The following is a 16,273-nucleotide window of genomic DNA, read 5'->3' on the forward strand; positions in this document are numbered from 1 at the left end:
CGTAGTCCTCTAGGTTCAGATCTTCATCTTCTACTACATTCTTGCTTTTGGACAGGAGGGCCAAGGACCCCAAGTTTGAGACCACATTCTTCTCTTGCATCATAATCTTTTCTTGGGATTTCAGAATTCCCACCAGTTTCGCCAGCGAATATGACTTGAACTTCTCGTGAGCTTTAACTGTAGACACAACAGCTCTCCATTCGGATCTTAAGCCATTCAAAGAGGTGACCTTCTGTTCAATCAGATTCCTTTTGATATCATGTTTGATCATCTTGCTAAGAAGATGATTGAAGCGATCAAACGTCTGAGTGACGGTCTCATCAGAATTTTGCTTAAATTCTCCAAACTCAGACAAAAGCAAAGTCTGAATAGAGTGCTCTAAATCTTCATCTGTGGAATACAACTCTCGCAGCCTATTCCAGATTTCTTTAGAGGTACTGCAGGAACTCACCAACCTAAACGTGTCAGATTGAAGAGCGAATCGGATCAGTCTTAATGCTTTGATGTTGCACTGAAACTTCTCATTTTCGTCTTGAGCAACATCTTTTACATCTTTTAACAGATCATTATACTCTTTCTGAGTTTTAATGATTCTGGATGTTCCTGAGTGAGCAAATGGTCCAGACACAATGGCTTCCCAAATAAGATAGACATTATCTTCAGATCCGATGACATAGTCTTCAAAAGGATTAGCCCAAACTTCGTAATCCTGGGTGTAAAGAATAAGAATCTTCGTCGTTGATCCAATATTGTTTGAGATGTTGATAGGATTAGATTGAGAATCGTCCATGCTTGATCGTTTAACCTGTTTGAAAGATCAGACTTGTAATATGCAATATTAGGGCAAACGAATAAATAGTGAGATACGTCAATTATGGAGTGACGGCTCAATAAATATCAGTTAATGCGGAATAAACCCTAATCACTTCTTTCACATAAGAGATGTGTATGAATTACACAGCTTCCTGCTCTGATACCAATTGATGAGTATTTAAAACTCTTTGATCGATTAGATCTTTATAACATGCAAATCAATAAAGTAAAAAGAGTGAGATAAAAACACAAGTGTGGATCTGAATGAGTCGAATGATTTGATTAACTCAATCCTCAGCAGAGCTCGATGAAGAACTTCCGCTTTAAAGGATACTAGGGTTACAAAAGATAAGAACGTGTATGCTATAAAATCTCTATCAAAATCATTACGTTCAAGAATGCATGCAAGCATCTATATATAATAAACCCTACAACGTACTCACGGATGGACAGGCCCATACCGGAGACAAAACTAGACTAGCTAACGAGCCCAAAGACGCAACACTAAACTGGACCTAACATAGACCTTCATAGAAGCAGTTGTAGAGCTGATAATCATTGATCCCATGTTGTGGACTCCGAACTGAAAGCTATTTAAATGTTTCCAAGTAAGTGTGTAATGCTTAACTTTTTCCTTGTTTGATCCCAAGGATTTCTCTTCTAAGACTGGAAACTCGCATTTTCGGAAAATATTTCTCTAAAACATCTTCGCAAGTTCTGTCTAAGTAGTGATGGAACCAAATGAGAGTTCATATAGCCATTCTCTTGCTAAATCTTGAATCAAATAGAAGAATTCCCTTAACTTTATCTAATCTTCAGTGACAGCATGTGGCTTGATTCCCGAACAAACCACATGAAATTCCTTGAGGAATTTATGTGGGTCTTCATTTTCCAAACCAATGAACATGGGAAGAAGATGTATCAGTCTAGATTTCAACTTAAAGTGGTGGGCTTCCAGAAAGTAATGCAGAGTGGCTGTTGATTGACTTTTTGAGTGGCCCACTCTCTAAGAGTCTTTTCTGTTTGGTCTCCACTCATAGTTGATTCTTTAGATTTGATTTTTGAAGAGTCTGTGGTTTCAGATTTAATAGAAAATGTGGGGAATATGTTCTAAAACGACTGCTTAATCATTGAATTAACCCAAACTTTTTATTGTCCAATTAAATAAGCTCCTAATTAAATCAGAAAAGCAGCTTTATGATTTGTCTAAAATTCCCAGCAATATCTAATACTTCTCACAAGCTTGGAAGCGTAAAGATACGATTTTTGTAGTTATATCAGAGTTAAATCCCAAACATGAAATCAATCTGATACTTGTTAATTTTACCAGTTGACAAGAACAATTATGGATTCTCTTAACTGATTAGCTGGAATGATAACACCCTAGCAAGGTGATCAAACTAAAAAGAATCAAAAATCAAACATTCATTAAGCTCAAAACTAAAAAATCTAGATAGAAATAAAATGAAAATCAGATACTAATCACCTGAAAAGTACTAGTTTACGCAGAACTGAAAACTAAGGTTTAGCCAAACATGGCTAAAAACAAAACTAAACTAATAAAAAGAAACTAAATCAATGAGATGATTGTAGATTCAAATCTTTAAAAATCGCTGAAAGATATCAGAAATCGTCTTCAGATGGTATTTTTGCGCATAGAATCGTCTAACACTGAATATGAAAATGAGGATCGTATTTATATGCGAGATGGAAACTTCCTAAGAAAGAACTGAAAATTGCGATCATAGGTTGGTTGGTTGTGATCGAAAGTTTTTGAATTTTTCCGGATTAGCCCCTATATGATGCAGGATGTTATTTTTGACGTTTTTGGAAATTTGGGCCATTTATGCAATCGTAGGTATGCTATATGCGATTGCAGGTTATGGGTTGTTTCTACATAAGATTTCCAAATAACTTATTTTGATCCTGGGAAACTTCATGGTAAAAATGTGATCGCAAAAAAAACATGCGATCACTTATGCAATCGCATTTTTTCTTTTTACTCAAACATGAAATTCGTTCAAAATTCTTTCTAGTTCTCAGAACATTTTGAATCTCGTCAATCGGAGTTACGGCTCATGAGATATGGTCGAAATACTAACAGGGGGTCAAAGCTACCAACAACATCCTTTAGCTTCAGATTGTAGCAATATATCTTTGTATGATCAATTTGATCATTTTTCTTGACCAAAACATATTCGAAGAATTCTTAACATCCTCATTCAGTTCCAACTCAATTTTGTCTCCAAATATGCATCCAGCTACTCCTAAAGTGCTGCTTCACTCGAACTATCAGAAATTGACACAAAAAAAGCTAGCGGTACGGGAATTCTAATAAAATACATGAGTTGAACACTATTTAAACAAATGACATGCAAATGTACAAAATATGATGCTAAATAATACAAAAACTACCCTAAAAGATGTATAAAATTGCATATATCAATGACATAATTAAGAAGGTAAGAAGAAGATACATATCAATGACCAAATCGGGTGCTGCACGAGCCTCCTCAGTTGTTAGCTGAAATGCCCTGATCCGAACAATTGGCGCATCTGCCTTGCCCTAGCAGCCATTAGTGATCCTTAGAGTTGTCGGAGAAGGTGCTACTACTGATCCCACCACTGCTAAGCTCGGGTAGGTGGCTTCTTATGGCCCCTCTAATTGCAATGAAAGCAAATCAGATCAGAAACATGGGTGGTGGTCGTGGCAGTACAATCCCTATCAAAGTGCCCTGTCTTGTCACACTTCCAGCAACCCGGACTACCTTCCCTACAGGCTTCATCATGTACCTTTCCGCTCATACCACAGTGGCCTCGGCCCTGTTGGCCCCTCGATCTAGAATCAAATCCCTTGTGTTTCTTCGTTGAAACCCCAGTCGCCTGCCCATGCTTTGCCTTCCTCTTCCCTATGTGCTCGAAATAAATTTTTCGTTCCAAGGCATTAGATATCATATCATCCAGTGTTGGGCTGGCGGAAAAACTAACAAAATCCCAAATGTTTGATCTCAACATGTCATGGTACTAAGTCTCCTGTATCTCCTCGTCTAAAGCATATTAGGGTACCAATAAAGCTCTCTCGAAACTTGGCGGTGATCTCCGCCAAGGTCTCTGTCGTCTGTTGCATATCCAAAAACTCCCTCGCCAGCTGCTGTACCTCGACAATTGGTGCAAACTCTGCTCGGAGTCGGGTCACAAAATTCGGTCAGGTTATGAACTCAATGGCTCGCTCCCTCAGACATCCTTCAGCAAACCTCACCTTTGACCCCTCGGGGCAGAAGCTAGTCATCTGAGCACACTCAGTATCTATTATCCATCATTTGGCTATGATGGGTTCCTTCACCCAAAATAATTTCAACGTCCCACATCCCCTAAATGCTTGAATGAGAGAGTATGGGTTCCGTACTGACCAGCAGCCATATCGGCCCTAAAGATCCTAAGGCGATCCTCCATCAACTCGATGATACCCTCCTTGATCGAACCAAACGTCATCGGAGTTGCATCAAGGATGGCTCTACAAATCTCAGACGCAACAAACTCACGTAATCCCTCATCAATTGGTTCTATGCTCGAGCCAGAACCGGATATAGACCTTGAACATCATGTCCCATTTTGTGTCATCAGCATGTTGAAATATAACACATAAACAATCAATATACACACGAAGAGGTTTACACTCTCAAGTTTCCTAGATTCATCAAGGTCTTCCTTGTCTTAGGTATAAATCTTTTTCTTCCCGTAGTACGGGCCCAATACTGCCTTCCACACCTATCTATACCCTCCCCAAGGACTATCTCGAATCCTCCAAGTCGCTCATTCATATCTAGTACTCTTCTCATACTATAAGGCGTCCCACATGCCAAGACATATTCCAGTAACTTCCTATGGTTCCTCTCCTCGCACCCACTTCTATCAGCTGCAGAATGAACTCCCTATAATATCACCTAACTACCACATGAATACAGTTGCATATCATTGGTACTAGATAATTCTTTGAATGAAAGGTCCCACACTACAACGGTTTGTCTCAAAAAAGAGTCACGCAATAGAGTTAAACCTAACCTTCTAAAATTACCTAATCTCAATAATATGTAACCAAGCGCATTCTGATATGGGCTTATTTAGTCATAGAAATCATTCATTATTTTATTAATTATTGTTGATTTTATATCATTTTATGGACAAAAGGTACTTAATTAGCTTAATATTTCAATTTCAACAATAAAAGACATGCCTGGATGAAAAAGGAAGAGGATTGAGTGATTGGAAGCTTGGAGATCGAGGATTAAAGGAAGAAGCAAAATAAAAGAAGAAACTCAACGAGTTTTTAGCATAAACTCGACGAGTTTATTAGAATATTATAGATTTAAGGATGCCTTGCCGTACACGCTGAGCACGCGAATTATTAAAGAAACTCGTCGAGTTATTCTCAAAAGCTCGACGAGTTGGGTCGATTCTTGGAAACTATAAATAGATAACTTATAGGCCTGAAAACCTAACTTTTGCTGGAGGCTAGCTGCGACTTTTGAAGATCAGAAGGGTTCTTGGAGCTGATATTTTCGAGATTTCAACATAAGAGACAATTTCAAAGAGAATCAAAGGCAAATAATCATTCTTCTTTTCTTAATCTTTTTTTTGAACCATGTTTGAATCATTAGATTTTGATTTTAGGTTATTACTTGCTTTAGATATGAGCTAAAAGCTTTTTAATTCTGTTTGGATCAGATAATCTTATGAATATGGTTTGATTGAGTGGTTGCATTGATATTAATTTCGTTATTCATCTTGTTAAGCTTATTAAAGATCCTTATGTATTGATGATAAATGTTTTTAGTTAACAAATAAGTGATTAAGTTGCATGAATATCTTCTTGATTACTTGATTCATATAGTTTTATGAATATAAGATTGTATGCCTAGGAATAGTGAATATGAAACTAGGGTTAACTATAAAATATGTAAATCAATGTGTGAGCATGTGTGATGAACAACCATACATGAATTGATTGAATTAAACCAATTTGATTAATTATTATTATAAGTCTTACTTGATACGAACTGAACACTAGGAAACTTGTTAATTTAATCACTTGATCACTGTTTGAATTAACTTGTCTACTAAAGGGTTGGTAATAATGAACATGAACCCAATCACATTAGGAATAGGTAACCATTGACATATTAATTCATTGCACCTGCCACGAAACCAACCATAGGAATAAGTGAATCGAATCTAAGCAGAAGTCTCTTTTTATCATTGAATCTAGTTGTCCTTTCTTATTATTCTTAGTTGTTAATTGTTTTTTTTTGAGTTTTAAAGTACTTGATTAAGTTTCTAGTCTTGAAAAACTAGAGAAAACCCCCCTCTTTTATTAATTGTTTTTACTTAGGTAATACTAGTACTTAATTTGATTGTTATCGTTCCCTGTGTCGATACCCTACTTGCTTAAATTATACTATTAATCGATAGGTTCACTGCCTTTCGTGTGTTTAATTTGTGTTTGAAGTAATAGGATTAAAACTAGTGCGTTTTACACACATCACATTCGTTTACTAGTTAGTTGATAATAATGGGAATTCCTAAAAGCACAAAGCATTTAGCATTCGAGCATACAGCAAGTCGAGTACAAAAATAACCTAAACAGGTCATCCAATTAGATAACTGATTTCTTACTATCATGCAAATCTATAAGCACATACAATAAGCACATAAAGGCATCTCTCCTAGCATTCTATCATGCAATCCTGAGAAAATCCTTAGCCCTATTCTAGCAAGCGATTCTCGTAACATGGAATAAAACATTTAACATGTATGGGTATTTTGGGAAGACTTACTTGAGCTCGGTTGATTGCACGCATCACACCCCTTCTTTTATTATAAATTTCTTAATAATATATTTCTTCTTGCTTTTTTTTATAAATATACCAAATCCATAGTTTGAGATACCCGAGAGTAAGCCCAAATCCCTCAAACCAAGGCTCTGATACCAACTTGTAAAATCTCAAAGTGTTCATACAAAAATTTCAGTTTTAATTCATTTCAAAACATCCAGTAAACATGTCAAAACAACCAAAAGAGTATCAAAGTGAAATAATATCAGAGTACAAATGCCAAATCACATAATGAGGAAAACATGGGCGGATCTGGTGCGTTCAAGTCAGGCTCTTTCCTTTCAAGCTGGAAGTACCTGAAACATAAACTAAAAACAATAAGCACAAAGCTTAGTGAGATCCCCCAAAATACCTCATACCAAACATATATAACAGTCAAACATAACCAGGTCTATTTCACAACCATCGGTCTCTTTCAACCTGTATTGGGTATATTTCTGATGGGTTTTGAGCATAGCAAACAATCCTATGTATGCATGCAACCCTAATTGTTGGGTCTATGTTTTCTCTATTAGACATACAAGCATTGAACACAAAAACTAGAAATTGTAGCATGCTTCTACCATATTTGAAATCAAGAAAAAAATATGGATTAGAACACATACCTTTATTGTTATATTGTAATAACAATGGACTCCTTGAAGATCTTGACTTTGAGAACAAGTGTCACAAGTGTAACACCTCTAATGGCTCACAAACACACTATGCAAGAGGATGAGAGGAAAGAGGAGGGAAGTTGCTCAAAGGTTCGGCTCTTCTAGGGTTTCACAAGGATTGCGGAAACCTAAAAGGGTGAGCTTCATTTATAGTTAAGGTTGCTTAATCCCAAAGCTAGGGTTTGCAGGTGGAAACCCTAATTTCTAACTTAAGGCCTAAGCAGCCCATGGACTCCCATTCTCAACGTCTTGGACTAAAATCCTTAGGGCATCCATATAATTTTTGGCCAACCCTCTTTAGGGTGATCCAAGAGCCCAAACCACAACTATTAATTAATTGCAAAACAGCCCATGTACTTTTAATTAATTCATTTAATCCCAAAATTAATTCCAAATTAATTTTGATTAAATATTAACTAAATAACATGATTGCTAATTAATATATTATTTTCATAATACATTAATAAATCATTTTATATACTAATTTATTATTCCAAATAATAAATTCAACAATTTGCTTTATGAAGGTAACTCAAAAGGACTGTGCTACTATCAATTCAAGTACATATCAATTATAGTTATAGGCTTAGACACCTTATCCAAAAATTTCAACCCCTTTGGTCTCTTTCAACCGGTATTGGGTCTATTTCACCCCCTTTTGGTCTCTTTCAAAAAGTACTAGGTGTATTTCAACCCCTTCGGTCTCTTTCAACCAGTATCGGGTCTATTTCAACCCTTACTACTAGCATATAATCATATCAGTAAGAGATATAGAGACAATAAACACATACAGCCAATACAGGAAATTTTCACGAAGACCATTATTATCCTACCAACATAATCTAGTAGGCCGATATTGATGCCTTCGAACCACGAGTATAGTAAAGGAAACTCACCTCGTAAAATAGCTTAAAAGTCAACACGCTCTCAAAATCCTACATGTGCTAGATTCCACCTAGATAATCACACATGGCAAGACCTTAATCTATCTACTAAGATATTAACAACTGAACAAAAAACATAATTCAAAAGTTAACCCTTAAGGTCAATGGTCAAAGTCAACAGTCAATGTTGACTTCAAGAGAACGCCACGACATGGTCATCCTTAGCCATGTCATGGTCTGTATGCCAGCCAACAGGCGGGTAAATCCCAACCCCCACGTTGTGGTTACCTAGGACCACGCCGTGGTTGCCAAAGTTCCAACAGCTTAATGCACTAAGTTGTTTCCTTCGATTCAAACAACTCCAAAGCTCATATCTGGACCTAAATGTGATCTAAAAGGATAAAGCTTCGAACTATACCATTAGGACCATCCAAAGGTCCCAACATGGCTTAATAAGGCAAGAACCTAACTAATAAGCACTTATTCCCAAAGGTCTGAAATCCATCCTTTCCATAAGTGATTATATTACCAAAACTAACCTAAAAGTTGGTGCTTAATAAGCATTCATGTCCAATGCATGTCTTGAACCCACATTAAGTCAAAGTGAGGGTTTCTGAACTAAATCTCATGCATGGCTTGAAAATCCAACCAAACTCCAGATCCAAATCACAAAATATACCAAATGACTCATAGATTCATAAAGTTTCAAACTTTATGATATCTCACCATTCTAACTAAAAAGAACAAGGAGTTTATGGGACAAAACTCAAGATCTAGCAACCTAGCATGATAAAAATATAGTCTTGGACACTCAAAAAAGGTCCAGAATAGTTCTAAGTTGAAGAATGGAGTCATTCTTGTTTGATCTTTACTTCCTTCTTCCTTTTTTAGCTTCAAGGACACCAAAACTATCTCAATAATGGAGGAAAATGATTAGGATTTATTTGAGGCTTGAGGGAACTGATGGAGGCCGAGGATGAGCAAACCATAACCTCCTCATTCCTTTAAATAGAGAACAAACCCCGAATAAATAGGGTTAGCAAGCAAGTTGCCACCACGCTGTGGCCAATATTGCCACGTCGTGGCGACCTGAATGCACACGCGACTCTTTACCGCCTCTTTACGTCGTGTTGGTGCCTCTGCTACGTCGTGGAAATCCCAAAATGATAAATTTAACTACATAAGAAGGCAACTGAAGATTCGGGCTTTACAAGAACACTATAACAAGTATTCTTGGGAAGACAATATAATTTCCAGAATCACAGTTACTTAATGATGATGTGGTCAACTCTATTTATGAAAAAACAATGGAGTTACTTAATGATCATGAGATCAACTCTATTTATGAAAAAAAAAAACAATGGATAATTACAAAGAAAATAAAGAGAGAATCCTAATTCCATCATTTAATCTGAACATAAGCCAAATGACCCCACCAAAAGTAATATATCTTTTTTTTTTAACTTACAATCACATATGTTTATTATTGTAATCACATATTTCTTGAACGTACAATCACATGTAATTACAACTAATTATCATTTTTTTTAAAATTCAATTAACTGTATGTTTTATATATAATCACAATCACAAAATCCCTCTTAACAAGAAAAACAGAAAGAGAAAGAATATATTGTGGAAGAAGTTCAAGAGAGGAGCCTATCTATAGTGGAAGAAGTTCAAGACAGGAGCCTAATGTCATCATATGATCTGAACGTAAGCCAGCTAACACCACCATAGATAATATTTCTTGTTTTTTAAAGTTACAATCACAAATGTTTATAAATGTAATCACGTTTCCGGTTCATTTAATTTTATGTTTTATATATAATCACAATCGTAAAATCCTATAGTGGATGAAGTTTAACCTCAAAAACAACAAAGATTCAAAGTTCTTGTTTCAAAAAAACAAATTATCCTTGGAGATTCAAAAAACCACAATATCATGGAACAATCTCGCCAAAAGAGGAAAACTAAACCTACAATAGTAAGGAGCTCTCATTATAAAGAACGAGCCATTTTCTTGAAAACAAAGTTGACGTCTGAAGAGGAAATGTTTTGAGAATGGTTGTTCAACTTGTAAGGAAGTGTATAGTAGGTTATTCATATGTGATTATCACTTATAAAACATTAACATACTTGTTCAACATTGATCAATCACATCTAATTACAGTTATTAATGTTTAACATATTTGTTAAACATTAATTAATCACATGGTTACAAGTTCTGTTAAATAATTTTTTTTTAACACTGTTAAATCACATGTGATTACAGTTATGAATATACAAACAATATGAACTAACAAAATGGTTTTTATTTTTACAGTGATCAAGTGTTATTTACAATAAACAAATGGGTAATTTTCTGTTATGTATTTGAAAGGATGTTTCCTGGAGAATATTTGTATTCGGATGTAATTGGATCATGAGCTGAATTGCTAAACTACAATGAGAAGGATAGACACATAAAACTTTCTCCATACAAAGTTTTTCCCAACATCCAAATGATTGTAAGGTAAACATATGTGATACTAAATTAATACTAACTATTTAAATTAATATGCTAACACTAAATCACACATTATTCACAATTTAGACAAGGTACATCGAGGTAAGCCAATTCCACAACCAACAAAAAATGCCAAAAAGAAAAATGGAGATAAATAAATGAAAGAAAAAATGGAAATAGAATCAAATGATAAAGATGAGAACAAATACAAAGTCTTCAAGCAATACCTTATTCACTGGTTGAATAGAGATGAAGAAAAAACTCAAATGAAAAATGATGATCTGGTAAGTTAATTAAAATCTTATTATAGTTTATATCCTTCCTAAATATGACCATACATATTTAAATGCATATATTCTTCCCTGTTTGTTGAGAAGCCCACATGTACCTATTTGTTTTTAATCTTAAAAATGCAAACATAGTGATACTAACATCTCAGGGGAAACCATCAAAGACAAGTACATACACACTCTTAAGTAACATTTGATTGTTGTATGATTGAATAAAATATTGTAATCACATGTGACTACATAAAAAAAAGCACATGTGATTGAAGCATAAAACATTATTTTATGATTGTAATCACATGTGACTACACAAATATTTGTAATAAAATATGATTAAATAAATACTAATAAACATTAGTAATGACACATGATTTGGTAAGAACCAGATAATGTTTACATAATCATCAATTCTGGAATTAATTTAACAAATGATGATATCTATGAGGTTGTCCGTGAATACAACAAGCAAGATAAAGAGAAAACAGAAAATGACACAAAAAAAAGAATCTGGTGAAATCCAAAAAAGGTTGGAGAGGTTGACTTGAAAATGCATGCAATATGGTCAATTAGATATGGTGGAGATGTCGGAGATGGTGAATGTGGATTACTATGAAGGTGAAGTGGTGAATGTAAAGGTGAAGGTGAAGTGTGGATAGTAGATTCTGAAGTGGTGAGTGTGATTCTGATGTTGATATGGATAAATTGTTTGTTGATTTATTAAGACAATTTTAGTTTTTAATTAGATGACTGTTTGTTGCTTTTTAAGACAATTTTCAGTTTTTAATTAGAAGAATGTTTGAACGTATATATGATATGATGGATATGTGGATCTTAATATAGATAAGTAGTTTATTACTTTACAAAATAAAGTATGTTTTTTTGTTTAGCAGTAATTCAACTGTTTTATTTTGTTCTGATAATTATATGTGATAAGTATAGCATAAAGTGTAAGATTCACAAATGATTAATACAAGTCATGATAAGTATATCATATGATACATATGTGCATCTTAATATAGATAACTAGTTTATTACTAACAGTTATACAATCTTTTGTTCATTGTATAATGCAATGTGATTCACATGTAATTATTTGTGTCATCACATATGATTTCGATAATCACATGTCATTAGCACATATAATATGAAAACTATAGTTTTATATATCAATCATATATGATTAGACACATATGTGTTGAAAATTACATATCATTTGCATTTGTTATGAATACTGTAACATATGATTTCTAAAATCACATATTATTAGAAATATTTAAACAAATAAAAAATCACAAGTTATTTAAATCTGGTCACATTAGAAAATCATATGTTATTACAAACATATGAACACTATAACATATGATTTCCAAAATCACATGTGATTACAAATACTGAAACAAATAAAAAATCATATGTGGGTTAAATCTGGTCACATTAGAGAATCGTATGTTATTTTAAACATTACAAATACTGAAACAAATCAAAAATCACATGTGATTTAAATTTGGTCACATTAGATCATATGTTATTACAAACAAATGATTTCTAAAATCACATGTGATTACAAATATTGAAACAAATCAAAAATCATACGTGATTTAAATCTGGTCACATTAGAAAACCATATGTTATTTCAAACATTCTAATTCACATTACATAATCATATATGAGATTAAATGACATATGATTATAGAGAATCTTTTATTATACATTTATATATAATTAAATCACATAAATTTATATATAATTAAATAACATGAAATTAAAATTTTACAAAATCACATATATGATTTAAATTTGTTATGAATAAGACATATTCTTGTAAAATCACATGTGATTACCATCTGTAATATACACAACCCGATTAAATCTAAAACAACACTAAAGTAAAAGAACAAAAAAGTTGAGAAGGAAAGAATAAATTGAACTAAAATCACATATGATTATGATCTGTTATGAAACATTTTATGTTTAAAAAATTGAAAACTAATAATCACAAATGAATGTTAATCACAAATAAATGTAATAAAATTGTATATCATTTCTTGGCTTCAAATTTGCTTGGACAAGTATAGCTGTTGGGTGGTTCTTTTTTACCACATATTGAGCATTTTTTGGACTTCTTTTCAGCTTTCATATTTAATTTTTCGATTTCACCAAAAAGCCTCTTATTTCCGCATCCTTTATTGTGTTGAACATTTGGAACAAAAATTTACACATGTTCTTGAATATTAACATTATCAAGTTTCTCAAGGACATTCGAATTTATGATTGGTTCTTCACTTGTAGAATTGCTCTTCACATTATTCAACAAAAGTTGTGTTTTTTCAGAAAAAGATGATTTTGCTTATCAACTCTAACAATATCAAAAGCATATTTAATATTGAAAAATACTTCATTAACCAGTTTCGTAACATATGCATCCTCTTCGTCAAAACGGTCTCTCGATAGAAGATAATTTGAAGATATTACATCATTTCTCTATCGCCTAAGAATATACTATTCAGGTATTTCATTAAAAATTTTGTCCATCAATACTTTAAAAAGCATGTCTGCAGAGTATACCAAAACGATTAAAATGTCCACAAGTACAACTCACTTCTTATTCAGCACATTTTAGTTCCACCTATAATAATAATAAATCACATATGATTATAAAAATAAGCATCACAGATTCTGCTGTAATCACATTTGATTACCATTTTTATATAAACAAAATATATTTTATACATCAATCACTTATGATTACACTCTAGTTTAATCACATTTGATTATAACCACATATGATTTAAACAGTTAAAATTTCTTTAATAACATCTAAAATTCATTATCTTTATAATCACATGTGATTAATTATAATCACATGTACTTATAATAACATGTGATTATAATAACGAGTATTGTAATCACATCAGATTATACATATTAATATTTAAAAAATTATATTTATTATGATAAATCACATATGATTAAAATATTATCATAAATATAAAAAATAAAGATAATAAATGAAAAACAAAATACCTTATACGTTGCTTTATTTCATGTTTTTGGTTCTTGTCCATAACTTTAAAATGTTCCCATCCATCTCCCTCGCCTAAATCTTTAACATCAAAAAACCATCCTCCTTTATAAATCTCTTTTTGAACATCAAAAAACAACTTGCTCGTGTACACCTTTGATACATGTTGTTCTATCATACGTGGGAACTTCCAAACATAATGTGCTCCCTTCGTTTTATGATCAAGTTCACCTTGTGTATATCTTGTAACACCCATAAAATTCGAGCAAATTTAAAATTTTTTGAATCATTTGAAACAATTCAGTTATTACAATTTGTTTTCAAAATAGTTTATACATCAGAGTTCCCAAAAATCACAATCATCAATCGAGGAAGTGTTCGGTCACTCCTTCCGAGGAAGTGTTCGGTCACTCCTTCGCCTTCCCGCGGCCATTCGTTGAACCTGAAATAATAAACTGAAACTATAAGCCCGAAAGCTTAGTGAGTTACCCCCAAAATACCAACGCCATACAAATAACCATATCATATAAACATATAAGAAACAGAACAACCATGCATCACAAGTCTACAGTGTGACTGGTTCCCCCGCACCAGGCCTTCAGTATACCTGGTCCACTCTCTGAGTCTACAGTATGATTGGATCGCCCGCACTGGGCCTTTAGTCTATCTAGCCCACTCTCCGAGCCTCGACACGTTTGGACCGCCCTCTCGGGGCCTTCAGCCTATCCGGACCGCTCGTCAGGCCTTCAGTCTGACTATATACCCTCACGGGTTTGTAGTCTATCTGGTATGCCTTGGGTTTGTTGGCCTACAGCACAAAGTAGGACCCGCCTCAACCCAAATCCCAATCAAACAACCATGTGCACATATAACAGATAATCACATAATAGTCCATAGACAAATAAACCGATCTAGCAGATCATATAGCATAACAACATCCTAACCAGGATACCGACCTAACCGGTTACTAACATAGCATCATCCTATATACCAGGATACCAACCTAAGCCAGGTCACTAACATAATACAATCCTAACTACCAGGATGCAGATCTAGCAGATTAATAAACATATAAAACAAAACCAGTATACAATCCGAGAAAGGGCCGGCCTTGGTGCCTTATACCCTGTTGATATAGTGAGGATAACTCATCTCACAACTGATGCGCTAAAGTGATAAGCTCCACTCTCAGATCACTATCACAACTCCACCACCTATATTCACTATAAAACCATATCCATAAATTTCCAGTTTCCCAAAATGCCCCCAAAAGTCAACTAGTCAACCCTTGGTCAAAGCCCAAGTCAATGGTCAAGGTCAACAGTCCATGTTGACCTCAACTCGTCGAGTACAACTATCCACTCGTCAAGTTCCTTGAATAACTCTTCAACTCGCAGAGTCACTGAGTGACTCGTTGAGTTCCTAATGTGTGCGGCCGAAAACTCCTTGGCCAACTCATCGATTTTCCCTTACAACTTGCCAAGTTCATGCGTGCCAACAACGTGGAAAACCCTAACTGACTCGCGGAGTCACTCCACTGACTCGCCGAGTCCATGACAATCTTCATCGGACTCATCGAGTTGACCATGCAACTCGCCGAGTCCCTTTAGTCCATTTTCCGTTTAGATGCTTTTTAAGTCAACCTAAGGTTCCATATTGCAGATCCAGCTTCCCAAGGCATGCTTATCACGTAAAGTTGCAAAACTTTACGTGCATGCAAGGCTATAAAGTCTTATAATGACAAAACCAAGCTTGCAATGGAGTTTTACACTTAAGGAGGGGTTCATACTTTCCAAAGTTGATAGCTTTATGGACTTAGAGACCAAAGAGAGTTCATATATGAAGTTACAACTTCAGATCTGAGCTCATGCCTAAGAATAGCTTCATAAGATGCTAGAAAAGCCCAAATTTTTAACCAAATGAGATCTAGAATGAAATAAGGTCAAGGTAAACACTTCATACCTTCCAAAAGATGCCAACTGAGGTAGATATCAGATCCCCACATGTTCCTTGCTTCTAGCCACTTACTCCCCAAGCTCTCCTTACAAAGATCCTCTTTCCAAAGCATAAAACACACAAGAATGATGCACACACACGGATTAGGTTTTATGGACTATCAAGAGGCTATAAGGGGAGGCTGAGGAGGCCAAAGATCCTTTAAATAGGGTGCAAAACCCCTGAATCTAAAGTTTCATCCTCCAGCTCCTACTC

Source organism: Lactuca serriola, chromosome 9 (genome assembly GCF_051521515.1).
Source record: "Lactuca serriola cultivar US96UC23 chromosome 9, Lser_US96UC23_V15, whole genome shotgun sequence".
In the NCBI taxonomy this organism is placed as follows: Eukaryota; Viridiplantae; Streptophyta; class Magnoliopsida; order Asterales; family Asteraceae; genus Lactuca; species Lactuca serriola.